The sequence below is a fragment of the Pelodiscus sinensis genome, chromosome 5 (genome assembly GCF_052426305.1).
Source record: "Pelodiscus sinensis isolate ZL-2025 chromosome 5, ASM5242630v1, whole genome shotgun sequence".
Taxonomy (NCBI): Eukaryota; Metazoa; Chordata; order Testudines; family Trionychidae; genus Pelodiscus; species Pelodiscus sinensis.
In genome coordinates this window covers 108,429,812-108,440,718 of record NC_143056.1, presented here as the reverse complement: position 1 = coordinate 108,440,718, position 10,907 = coordinate 108,429,812, and positions in this window count along the sequence as shown.

Genomic DNA, 10,907 nt, shown 5'->3' with positions numbered 1-10,907 from the left:
CTCGCCGACCCGGATGCCGTCATCCGGGGATTCGGCGCCCTCGGCTTCCCCAACTGCGGGGGGCCATCGACGGGACGCACATCCCCATCCATGCCCCGGAACACCAGGCGTCCCGTTATGTGAACCGCAAGGGGTACTTCTCCATCCTCTTGCAGGCCGTGTGTGACCACCGGGGACAGTTCACGGACATTAATGTGGGCTGGTCCGGCAAAGCACATGAGGCCCGGGTGTACCACAACTCCTCCGTGTGCCAGCGGCTGCAGGACGGGACCTTCTTCCACGACTGCCACATCAGGGTCGAGGACGTGGACATGCCCGTGTGCCTGGTGGGGGATGCCGCCTACCCACTGCAGCCATGGCTGATGAAGCCCTACACAGGGCACCTCAATCCCTCCTGCCAGGCCTTCAATGCCAGGCTGACCAGGGCCCGCATCGTGGTGGAGGGGGCCTTCGGGTGACTGAAAGCCCACTTTCGATGCCTCCTCACCCGTCTGGACCTGGCCGAGCACAACATCCCTCCTGTGGTGGCAGCATGTTGTGTGCTCCACAATTTGTGTGAGCGAAATGGGGAGGCTTTCCTGCCAGCCTGGATGGCTGAGGCTGACTGCATGGCTGGCCACTACGGTCAGCCCCGCACCGCCGCCGTCCGGAAAGCCCAGCGGGGGGCCGTCCGGATCCGGGAAGCCCGGCGGGAGAGCTTCCTGGTGGAGAAAGAGGACTGACCTCTCCCTGCATGCCCCACTGGGGCCTTCTTCCACCCTACCCCCTTCCCCTTTCCCCTCCCTACCTACTGTCAAATAAAGACACCTGTTTTTCAAACAAAAAGTCTTTTTATTTAACATAACTGGGGTGAGGGGTGGGAGGAAGAAGGGTGGGAGAGGGGAGGGGGAAACCTGGGACGAGGGAGCAGGAAGGGGAGGGAAGGGAAAGGAAAGCTCAGGGGTGGGAGTCCAGCTGTCTCTCCCATCTCGCCACACTGCGGGTCCGGGGGCGTTGGTGGGGAATGGTTGTGGAGGGTGGGGCAGGAGGGACTGGGGGTGTGGAGGAAGCAGGAGCAGGAGCAGGAGGGGAGCTGGGGGAGCAGGGGAGGAGGAGGAGCAGGGGGAGCAGGAGGGGGAGCAGGGGGAGCAGGAGCAGGAGGAATTGGGAAGCCGTCCAGCAGGCTCTGGAGGTGGCCTCGCAGGGCACGGCCCTGTTCCTCCAGGGCCTCCAAACTCCTCTGGCGCAGCCTCAGGTCCTCCTGGACCCAGTGCTCCTGGAGACGGATCTGTTGCTCCAGGAACCGGAGGTGCCGCCTCTGGTACTCCTCTTGGTTCCTGGCTCTCCTGCTTGCCCGGGCATGGGCAGCTGCTGCAGGTGGGGTGCTGCGCCCTGCAGGCCCAGGTGCTGCGGCTGTGGTGCAACAAGACCAGCGGTCAATTACCCCAGGGGCCCAGGTGTGTGAAACCCAGCTCCCCTCTGCAAGGCCAGGGCCCCTGCAGGATCCGCAGCTGCTGCTCCGTGGTGGGCAAGGCCCAGGCGCATGGTCCCGGGGCTCCCTCTTGCCCCAGCCCCCCGTACACATAAGGGGAGTAAGATGGTACTCACAGGTGGACGCCTCCCCGGCCTCGGACGACACAGGCGAGCGGCTCTGTGGGGTGCCTTGGGGGTCCCGGGTCCTGGGCAGGCTGCTGGCAGGCTCCTGGCTCTCGGAGCCCTCCTCCTCCTCCTCCGTCTCCTGGAGCGGTCCCTCTGCTCCGGGGTCTATCACGTCCCGGGGGGGCAGGGACGGCATGAGCCCCCAGGAGGTGGTCCAGGGCGTGAAAGTGGGGCACGCCTCTGGGTCAGCCCCTGGCTGGCAGGCTCGGGAGTAGGACTGCCGCAGGTCCTTTATTTTCCAGCGCACCTGCTCCCGGCTGCGCTGGTGGCCCCTGGCGGCCAGGCTGGCAGCCATGCGGCCATAGACTGCCGCGTTCCTGTGGCTAGTGCGGAGATCATGGACATTGGAGGCTTCCCCCCAAACCTCGATGAGGTCCACGAACTCCGCACTAGACCACGCGGGCGCCCTCCTCTTGCGGCCCCGGGCAGGGTCCTGGGAGCCGCCAGGCTGGTCCCGGGAAGAGGGGGAGGGCTGGGAGTCCTCGGGTGGCTGGCTCATGGGTGTCAGGTGCAGGGTGTGCTGGCACGGGTGCTGGCAGCCTTGCAACTGGCACAAACTGAGTAGCCAGCCCGTGGCCCTTTAAGGGCTCCGGGGCCGGGAGGGGGGCAGACAAGTTTGCCAGGTGTTGGCCAGAGTGGCTACCAGGGCAAGCTGGGAAGGGCTAGCTTCCCACTAGTTCAAATTAAGGGTCTACACAGCCCTTAATTCGAACTAGCAAGTTCGAACTAGGCTTAATCCTCGTGGAATGAGGTTTACCTAGTTCGAACTAAGCCCTCCGTTAGTTCGAATTAAATTCGAACTAACAGAGCGCTAGTGTAGCACCTATGAAAGTTAGTTCGAACTAACATCCGTTAGTTTGAACTAACTTTGTAGTGTAGACATACCCTAAGAGAGCACTACAATTGCTCTGAACTCCAGTATAAAGAGGGAGAAAAACCTGTTGAGAGTCTATGGGTTAAGTTTAAAGGAGTAAACAACAGCAGTGATGTTGTGATTGGTGTCTGTTACAGGCCACCGAATCAAGTGGATGAGGTAGATGAGGCTTTCTTCGGACAACTGAGCGAAGCTTCCAGATCGCAGGCCCTGGTTCTCGTGGGGGACTTTAATCCCCTGACATCTGTTGGGAAACCAATACGGCAGTACACAGGCAATCTAGGAAGTTTTTGGAGAATGTTAGGGATAACTTCTTGACACAAGTGCTGAAGGATCCGACCAGGGGCCAAGCGCATCTTGACCTTCTGCTCACAAACAGGGAGGAACTAATAGGGAAAGTGGAGGTCGGTGACAACCTGGGAAGCAGTGATCATGAGATGGTAGATTTCAGGATCCTGACCAAAGGAAGAAAAGAGAGTAGTAAAATACACACCTTGGACTTCAAAAAAGCAGATTTTGACTCCCTCAGAGATCTGATGGGCAGAATCCCCTGGGATGCTAACATGAGGGGGAAAGGAGTCCAGGACAGCTGGCAGGATTTTAAAGAAGTCTTATTGAAGGCACAGAAAGAAACCATCCCGACGCGTAGCAAGAGAGGCAAACATGGTAGGAGATCGGATTGGCTTACAGGGGAAATCCTTAGTGAACTTAAGCACAAAAAGGAAGCTTACAAAAAGTGGAAACTTGGTCAAATGACCAGGGAGGGGTTTAAATGTATAACTCGAGAATGCTGGGGGGTTATCAGGAAGGCGAAAGCGCAATTGGAATTGAGACTGGCTAAGGATGTGAAGGATAACAAGAAAGGTTTCTGCAGGCATGTTAACAAGAAGAAGGTGATCAGAGAGGGTGTGGGGCCCCTACTGGATGAAGGAGGTAACCTAGTGACAGATGATGTGGGGAAAGCTGAAGTACTCAATGCTTTCTTTGCCTCTGTATTCACAGACAAGGTCGGCTCCTGGACTTCTGCGCTAAGTGACGCAAGATGGGATGAAGATGGACAGCCCGTGGTGGGTAAAGAACAGGTTAGGAACTATTTAGAAAAGCTAAATGTACACAAATCCATGGGTCCGGACTTAATGCATCCGAGGGTACTGAGGGAGTTGGCAAATGTCATTGAGGAGCCTTTGGCCATTATCTTTGAAAAGTCGTGGAGATAGGGAGAAATCCCGGATGATTAGAAAAAGGCAAATGTAGTGCCCATCTTCAAAAAAGGGAAGAAGGACGATCCAGGGAACTATAGTCCGGTCAGTCTTACCTCGGTTCCTGGAAAAATCATGGAAGGGATGCTTAAGGAATCCATTTTGAGGCACTTGGATGAGAGGAAAGTGATTAGGAATAGTCAGCATGGATTCACAAAGCGCAAGTTGTGCCTGACCAATCTGATTAGCTTCTATGATGAGGTAACTGGCTCTGTGGATATGGGAAAGTCAATGGATGTTATATACCTTGACTTTAGCAAGGCTTTTGATACGGTCTCCCACAATATTCTTGCCAGCAAGTTAAGGGAATGTGGATTGGATAAATGGACGGTAAGATGGATAGAAAGATGGCTAGAAAGCCGGGCCCAACGGGTAGTGATCAACGGCTCGATGTCAGGATGACAGTCGGTTTCTAGCAGAGTGCCCCAAGGTTCAGTTGTAGGACCGGTTTTGTTCAAAATCTTTATTAATGACCTGAATGAGGGGATGGATTGCACCCTCAGCAAGTTTGCGGATGACACTAAGCTAGGGGGAGAGGTAGATACGCTTGAGGGCAGAGATAGGGTCCAGAGTGACTTAGACAAATTAGAGGATTGGGCCACAAGAAATCTGATGAGGTTCAACAAGGAAAAGTGCAGAGTCCTGCTCTTGGGACGGAAGAATCCCAAGCATAGTTACAAACTGGGGACCAACCAGTTAAGTAGTAGTTCTGCAGAAAAGGACCTGGAGGTTACAGTGGATGAGAAGCTGGATATGAGTCCTTGTGCCCTTGTAGCCAAGAAGGCTAATGACATATTAGGTTGCATTAAGAGGAGCTTTGCCAGCAGATCCAGAGATGTCATTATTCCCCTTTATTCAGCTTTGGCGAGGCCACATCTGGAGTATTGTGTCCAGTTCTGGGCCCCTCCACTACAAAAAGGATGTGGACGCATTGGAGAGGGTCCAGCGGAGGGCAACCAAAATGATTAGGGGGCTGGAGCATATGACTTATGAGGAGAGGCTGAGGGAGCTGGGTCTGTTTAGTCTGCAGAAGCAGAGTGAGGGGGGATTTGATAGCAGCCTTCAACTTCCTGAAGGGAGGTTCCAAAGAGGATGGAGAGATGCTGTTCTCAGTAGTGACAGATGGCAGAACAAGGAGCAATGGTCTCAAGTTTTGGTGGGAGAGGTCCAGGTTGGATATTAGGAAAAACTATTTCACTAGGAGGGTGGTGAAGCACTGGAATGGGTTACCTAGGGAAGTAGTGGAGTCTCCATCCCTAGAGGTGTTTAAGTCTCGGCTTGACAAAGCCCTGGCTCGGTTGATTTAGTTGGAATTGGTCCTGCCTAGAGCAGGGGGCTGGACTTGATGACCTTCTGAGGTCTCTTCCAGTTCTGTGGTTCTATGGCATCAGGGGTAGGCCACATTCCCCACGATGCACAGTGGAATCTTCACATTCCCAACTGCAAGTTCACAGCAGGAGAACAATGTGCCCGCCTCCAGCTTGCAGTATAGGCTAGAGTTTCTGAACACGCTGGCATCGTGTGCCCTGCCCGACCACCCGACAAAAATGTCGGTAAAGTGTCCCTGGTGGTGAACCAGGGCCTGTAGCACCATTGAAGAGTAGCCCTTTCAATTAATGTACTGGGCCGCTCGATGGTCAGGTGCTCGGATCAGGATGTGGGTCCCATCTATGGCTCTGCTGCAGCAAATTTGGGAACTCCAGGGCAGCAAATTTGGCCATGGTCACATCCATGTCTCCCAGATGGACAACCCTCCGCAGCAGGATAGAGTTGATGGCCCTCACCACCTGCAGAAGGAGGCAAAGAAAAACACAAAACAGAATGAGAGTGGGGCTGCCTGAGTCCTTGGGAGGTGTCCGCTCTGCTCCCCTCCCCCGCTCTCCCAAACACCCCAGGAGCCACCTGCTATGAGGCCGCTCCCCGCCCCCCAGCAGCAGGACTGTGTGAGGGCGGGATGGCACAAGCCCCCGGGGAAAGGGCTTTCCCCCTCCCACTCCATCCCCACAGCCTCCCTTTCTCAAGGGTCCCCCTTATGCAATACTCTCCCCAACCCCCTGCAGAGACTGCAACCCGAGAGCTCCTTACCTCCATGGGGAGAGCCCCGACGGTGGACTTTCACATACCAAACTGGTTGCCCACCGACTGGTAGCTGTTGGGGGTGGCGAGCTTCCAGAGGGCGATTGCGACCTGCTTCTCCAGGGGAATAACGGGCCGCAGGTGAGTGTCACTTTTCCGGAGGGTGGGAGCGAGCCAGGCACACAGCTCCAAAAAGTGGCCTTCTGCATGTGGAAGTTTTGGAGCCACGGCTGGTCATTCCACTGCTCCAGGACCAGCCAGTCCCACCAGTCCGAACTGGTGTGGAGCCTCCAGAAATGCCTCTCCACAATGGAGTGCAAGAGTAGAGCAGCCACAGCCTGGGAGTGGGTCCCCAGAATAAGCTCAGGATCTAGGTCATGCAGGACCAGGAAGTCAGCTAGCACATAGTGCTGCAAAAACTGTGGCATGGTCGTGTGGGGCCATCACATGCCCAGGGGCAGCTCCGGCTGCATGGCACAAAGAACAAAGCTGCAGCATCCAAAAAAGAACAGGGTAACCACAGCAGGCACTGCGAGAGCTTTGCTGTCCCTCAGAGAGGTAGCAAGCAGGTAGCAGAAGCAGAGAAGTGGCTGTCCGGGGGGTCCCTTTAAGCGCATGTCTCTGCAAGGCTCCAGCACCAGCACTTGGAAGCAACTGGTGACCTAAAGTCCTGGCTGAAGTGGTTCTGGGTGGCCTTGTATGCAAGAGAGTGTCCAGTCAGTGTGGACACTCTCTTGTGCAAACGCATCACTTTTTTGATGTGCTTTTGCAGTATGGACGCACACTTGCACAAGACGTTTTTGTGGAAGATCTTTTCTGAAAAAAGCTTCTTGCACAAGAAGCCTGCAGTATAGACGTAGTCAGATGGATAAAGTCTTTCCTACATAAAGGACAGTGAAAGGAGAAAAGCCCATTTGCCTCTGTTTTGATAGTTATCAAGAAGAGAAATTAAACATGTACTCTGAGCCACAGTTTTCCCAGCCAGGGGCTGAATGGCACCAAGCAGCTTTCTGTGCCTCCAGCATCATGCAGCAACAGGCTGGCCCTTGGCAACCACTCTGCTCTATGAGCCCACTCTGGTTCCTTGTCACTGGACTATAATAGGGCTTCCATTACATGGGGTCTCAGGTTGACATGATGCAATATAACATAATGTGAGCAGTAGGGGAATACTGTAGATCACACATGATGCAAGAGCTAAAAACCAAACAGCTCAATAAACGGATTTTAAAAAATCACCAACACATGCTTTATTCCTGAAAGGCTAGTTGCAAATAGTAGCCTGGCCACAGCAGAGGTGTCTGTTGTATTTATAAAGCCATAAACAGATAGCAGTTACTTCACTTATACTGTAACAGTGTGGAATATTACTTCCAGGAAGACTTTCTGAGGCTCCCATCTCTGGGGATCCACTTGGCATGTAATTACCTCCATGTGAGTTTGCCATTCACTATTATCTAAAGTCCTTGCTGTCCAAGCCAATATAGCTGCACACTCACTATAAAGCAGAAAAAGGCACTTTTAAGCTGTCTACAATATGCAGCTTTTAGCGACAAAGTTGTGCTGACACAGCACTGTTGCTAAAAGTCAGCATGTGTAAATTCTGTTTGTCAGTACTTTTGCCAACAAAATACTTCTAGTCCCCACAAGCAGCTTTTGCTTTGTCAGTAAGGGTACATCTAGACTACAAGCTTTTGTCGACAAAGCCTCTGTCAACAAAGAGCATCTAGACTACAGCCAGTTCTGTCAACAAAGCAAGCCGCTTTTTTGACAGAGAGTCTAGACACTCTCTTTGAAAAAGCACAGTGTGGATGCAATAGCGCCTTTTGTCGACAGAACTCCGTCGACAAATGGTGTTATTCCTCGTAGAATGAGGTTTACCACCGTCGACAAAACTGCCGCATTCTGTCGAATTACTGTCGACAGATCTCAGCGGTAGTATAGACACAGGTATAGTTTGGTCAACAAAAGTCCACTATTGTCGACAAAACCCTGTAGTCTAGACACACCCCTAAGAAAGCGCTCCTACTAACAAAACAGCATTTACACTCGCACTTGCTGTGACAAAACTTTTGTTGTTGGGTGAAGGAGGGGTTTAAACACCCATGAACAACAGAAGTTTTGTCAATTGGTTGCAAGTATAAACAAACTGTGTCTTTGTCCACCAGTGAGAGCATTAAGAATAAGAAAATCAGAACAGCCATATTGTGTCAGACCAAAGGTCAATCCCACATGCCACAGCGGGAATGAACAGAAGAGGGAATCATCAAGCGATGCTTCCCATCACCCATTCCCAGCTTCTGACAAACAGAGGCTAAGGACACCATTCCTACCCATCCTGGCTAATAGCCATTGATGGACCTAACCTCCATAAATTTATGTAGTTTTATTTTGAACACTGTTAAAGTTCTGGTCTTCACCACATCCTCTGGCAAGGAGGTCCACAGGTTGACTGTCTATTGTGTGAAGAAATATTTCCTTTTGTTTGTTTGTTTTAAATCTGCTACCTATTAATTTCATTTAAGTTATTTACTTGTATTATGGGAACAAGTAAATAACTTTTCCTTATTTACTTTAGTCACACCAGTCATGATTTATAGACCTCTATCATATCCCCCCTTAGTCTCCTCTTTCTAAGCTGAGAAGTCCCAGCTTTTTTAATCTCCTCATATTTCACATTTGAGTTCTTTCAGAACCCTCAGGTGAATGCCGCCTGGTCCTGATGACTTGTTACTGTTAAGTTTATCAATTTGTTCCTAAACCTCCTCTAATGGCACCTCAAGCTGGGACAATTCCTCAGATTTCTTACCTAAAAAGAATGACTCAGGTTTGGAAATCTCCCTAACATCCTAAGCTGTGAAGACCAACACAAAGAATTCAAAAGCTTCAGAGGGGTAGCATTTAGTACCTCCGCAATGACATTATCATCTTTATTGCCCAGTGCTCTCCAATCCAATCTTCCATATAGAGGAGCAGAGCTCAGTGTGATTGACCTGAGAGCCCATCTGTCTATCGTGGATTTAGCCAAAGAGCTCCTTGCAGAGCAATGCAAAACATTCTTCATCCTCCCTCTGCAACACCTGCCTACTCTATAGCGAATGACTTAGCTTTGGTCCTAAATGCAAATGCATTGTGATACTGCTAAAGTTAAATCTCGTAGCTAGAGCAGAGGGCTGGGAATCAGTACTTCTTGACTCTATTCCCAGACTGCCACTCATTTGCTCTGTAACTTCTCCATGATTTAATTTTCCCATATGCAAAATGGGGATAGTACTACTCAGCTACTTCACCAATATGTTCAGGGGCTTAACTTACTCATACTTTGAGATCCTTGGTAAAAGCAACATATGGAACTATAGAATATTGTTAAAATGTTTTAAAATGTCTCACAGCCAGAGACATACATGTTTGTTAATAGAGTACAGTGTAAATGCCACAAATTTTTACAAATAGTTACATTATTATGCAGCATAGAGCTATTTTAAGTCAGAATGGAAGGTGAGTATACTTACTCGGAATTTGCATTTTTATTTTAAAGATATAGCTTGTGCTTTAATATATTCAGGAGAACGTACTAAAGTAGATGATTTATGAGGTCTTTCATCTCTAATTTGTGATTTAGAGAAGCATTTCTACAGTGTCTTGTGCGGAGGTGGGCAAAAGGGCCTCTGTGGGCCAGATCTGGCCCGCCAAGCAGATTGTTCTGGCCGCGGAGTCCCTGCCGCTCTCCCGCCCCCAGGGCAATTAAGGCCTGGGGGCAGGGGAGTGTGCGAAACTTCCTCCCGCCCTGGCAGGACAACGCAGCACTTTGAAGCGCCATGAATTCCACGCAGAGCGGGAAGAGCTGTCACGTGCTCCACCACCCCCAAGCCCTGATTGGCCTGGGAATGGGAGAAGCGCACGAAGTTTCCTCCACCCTTCCCCCCCGCCCTGCGAGGAGCACGCAGTACTTCAAAGTGCGTATGCTCACACAGGGTGAGGTCTGGGGGTGGGGACAGCTCCCCCACCCCCAGGCCCTGATTTCCTATAAGAAATATGTACAATATACCACAAGACCAAGGGTGGACAATAATTTTTGGCTGGGGGCCACTTCAAAAATTTTGAAGGTGGCCTAAACCAGAAGGAGGCCAGAATGCTTCTGGGCTACCCCACCGACTGACCATGGTTGGTCTGGGAGTGGGAGAGCCCCTTTGCCCCCCATTCCCACTAGGCACCCATGCCCCTGGCAGGGCAGAAAGAGGCTTCGCACGCTCCCGCACCCCCAGGCCAATTAGAGCGCATTTTGATACCTTTTTCCGAAAAAGGGTGTAGTGTAGACCTAGCCAGAGATACTTTTGTGCTTATGAGTATATTTAAAAGTCTGCCCTGGCATAAATTCAGAGACATTTTGGTGCTGTTGAACAGGAGCACCAATACCTGAGGCTAGGTCTACACTACCAGGTTATTTCAAAATCATAACTACTAAAATACCTATTTTGAAATAAGCTTATTCCTCTTCACAAGCAGGAGTCATTATTTTGAAATAACAAGCCCATTAGTTCAAAATGACAGGACTGGTAGTGTGGAGGCGTGCCTTGTTATTTGGAAGTGTAGACATACCCTGAGAGTAAGCAGTAAAGGTACAATGAGCTATAGCGGGATCACCATGACCATTTGTAAGCACAGTGCACTCTCTAAACAACCAACAAAAATTTTCAATCAGTTGACTGCTATAGGATTTGATACATCTTAACTTTAAATGTAATTGTTCTGTTCTTTCTATGCTCCTATTTTCTAGATTCTAGAATGACCTAAAATAATTCCCATACAGAATCAATAATAACCCTAGGACCGTGGTCACCAACAGGTCGATCGTGATCGACTGGTCGATCGCGAGGCCTCGACCAGTCGATCATGAGGCATCCTGTCCGCCCCGCCCCCATTTCCCTCCCACCCCCGAGAAGCCCCTCTTCTTACCTCCAGTGAAAATGGAGGTAGTGTAGGCTTCCCGGGGATGGACAGAAGTCCCGCAGCTTAGTGCCACTTCCGGCAATTCAGGAAGTAGCGCTAGCTGCTCTGCC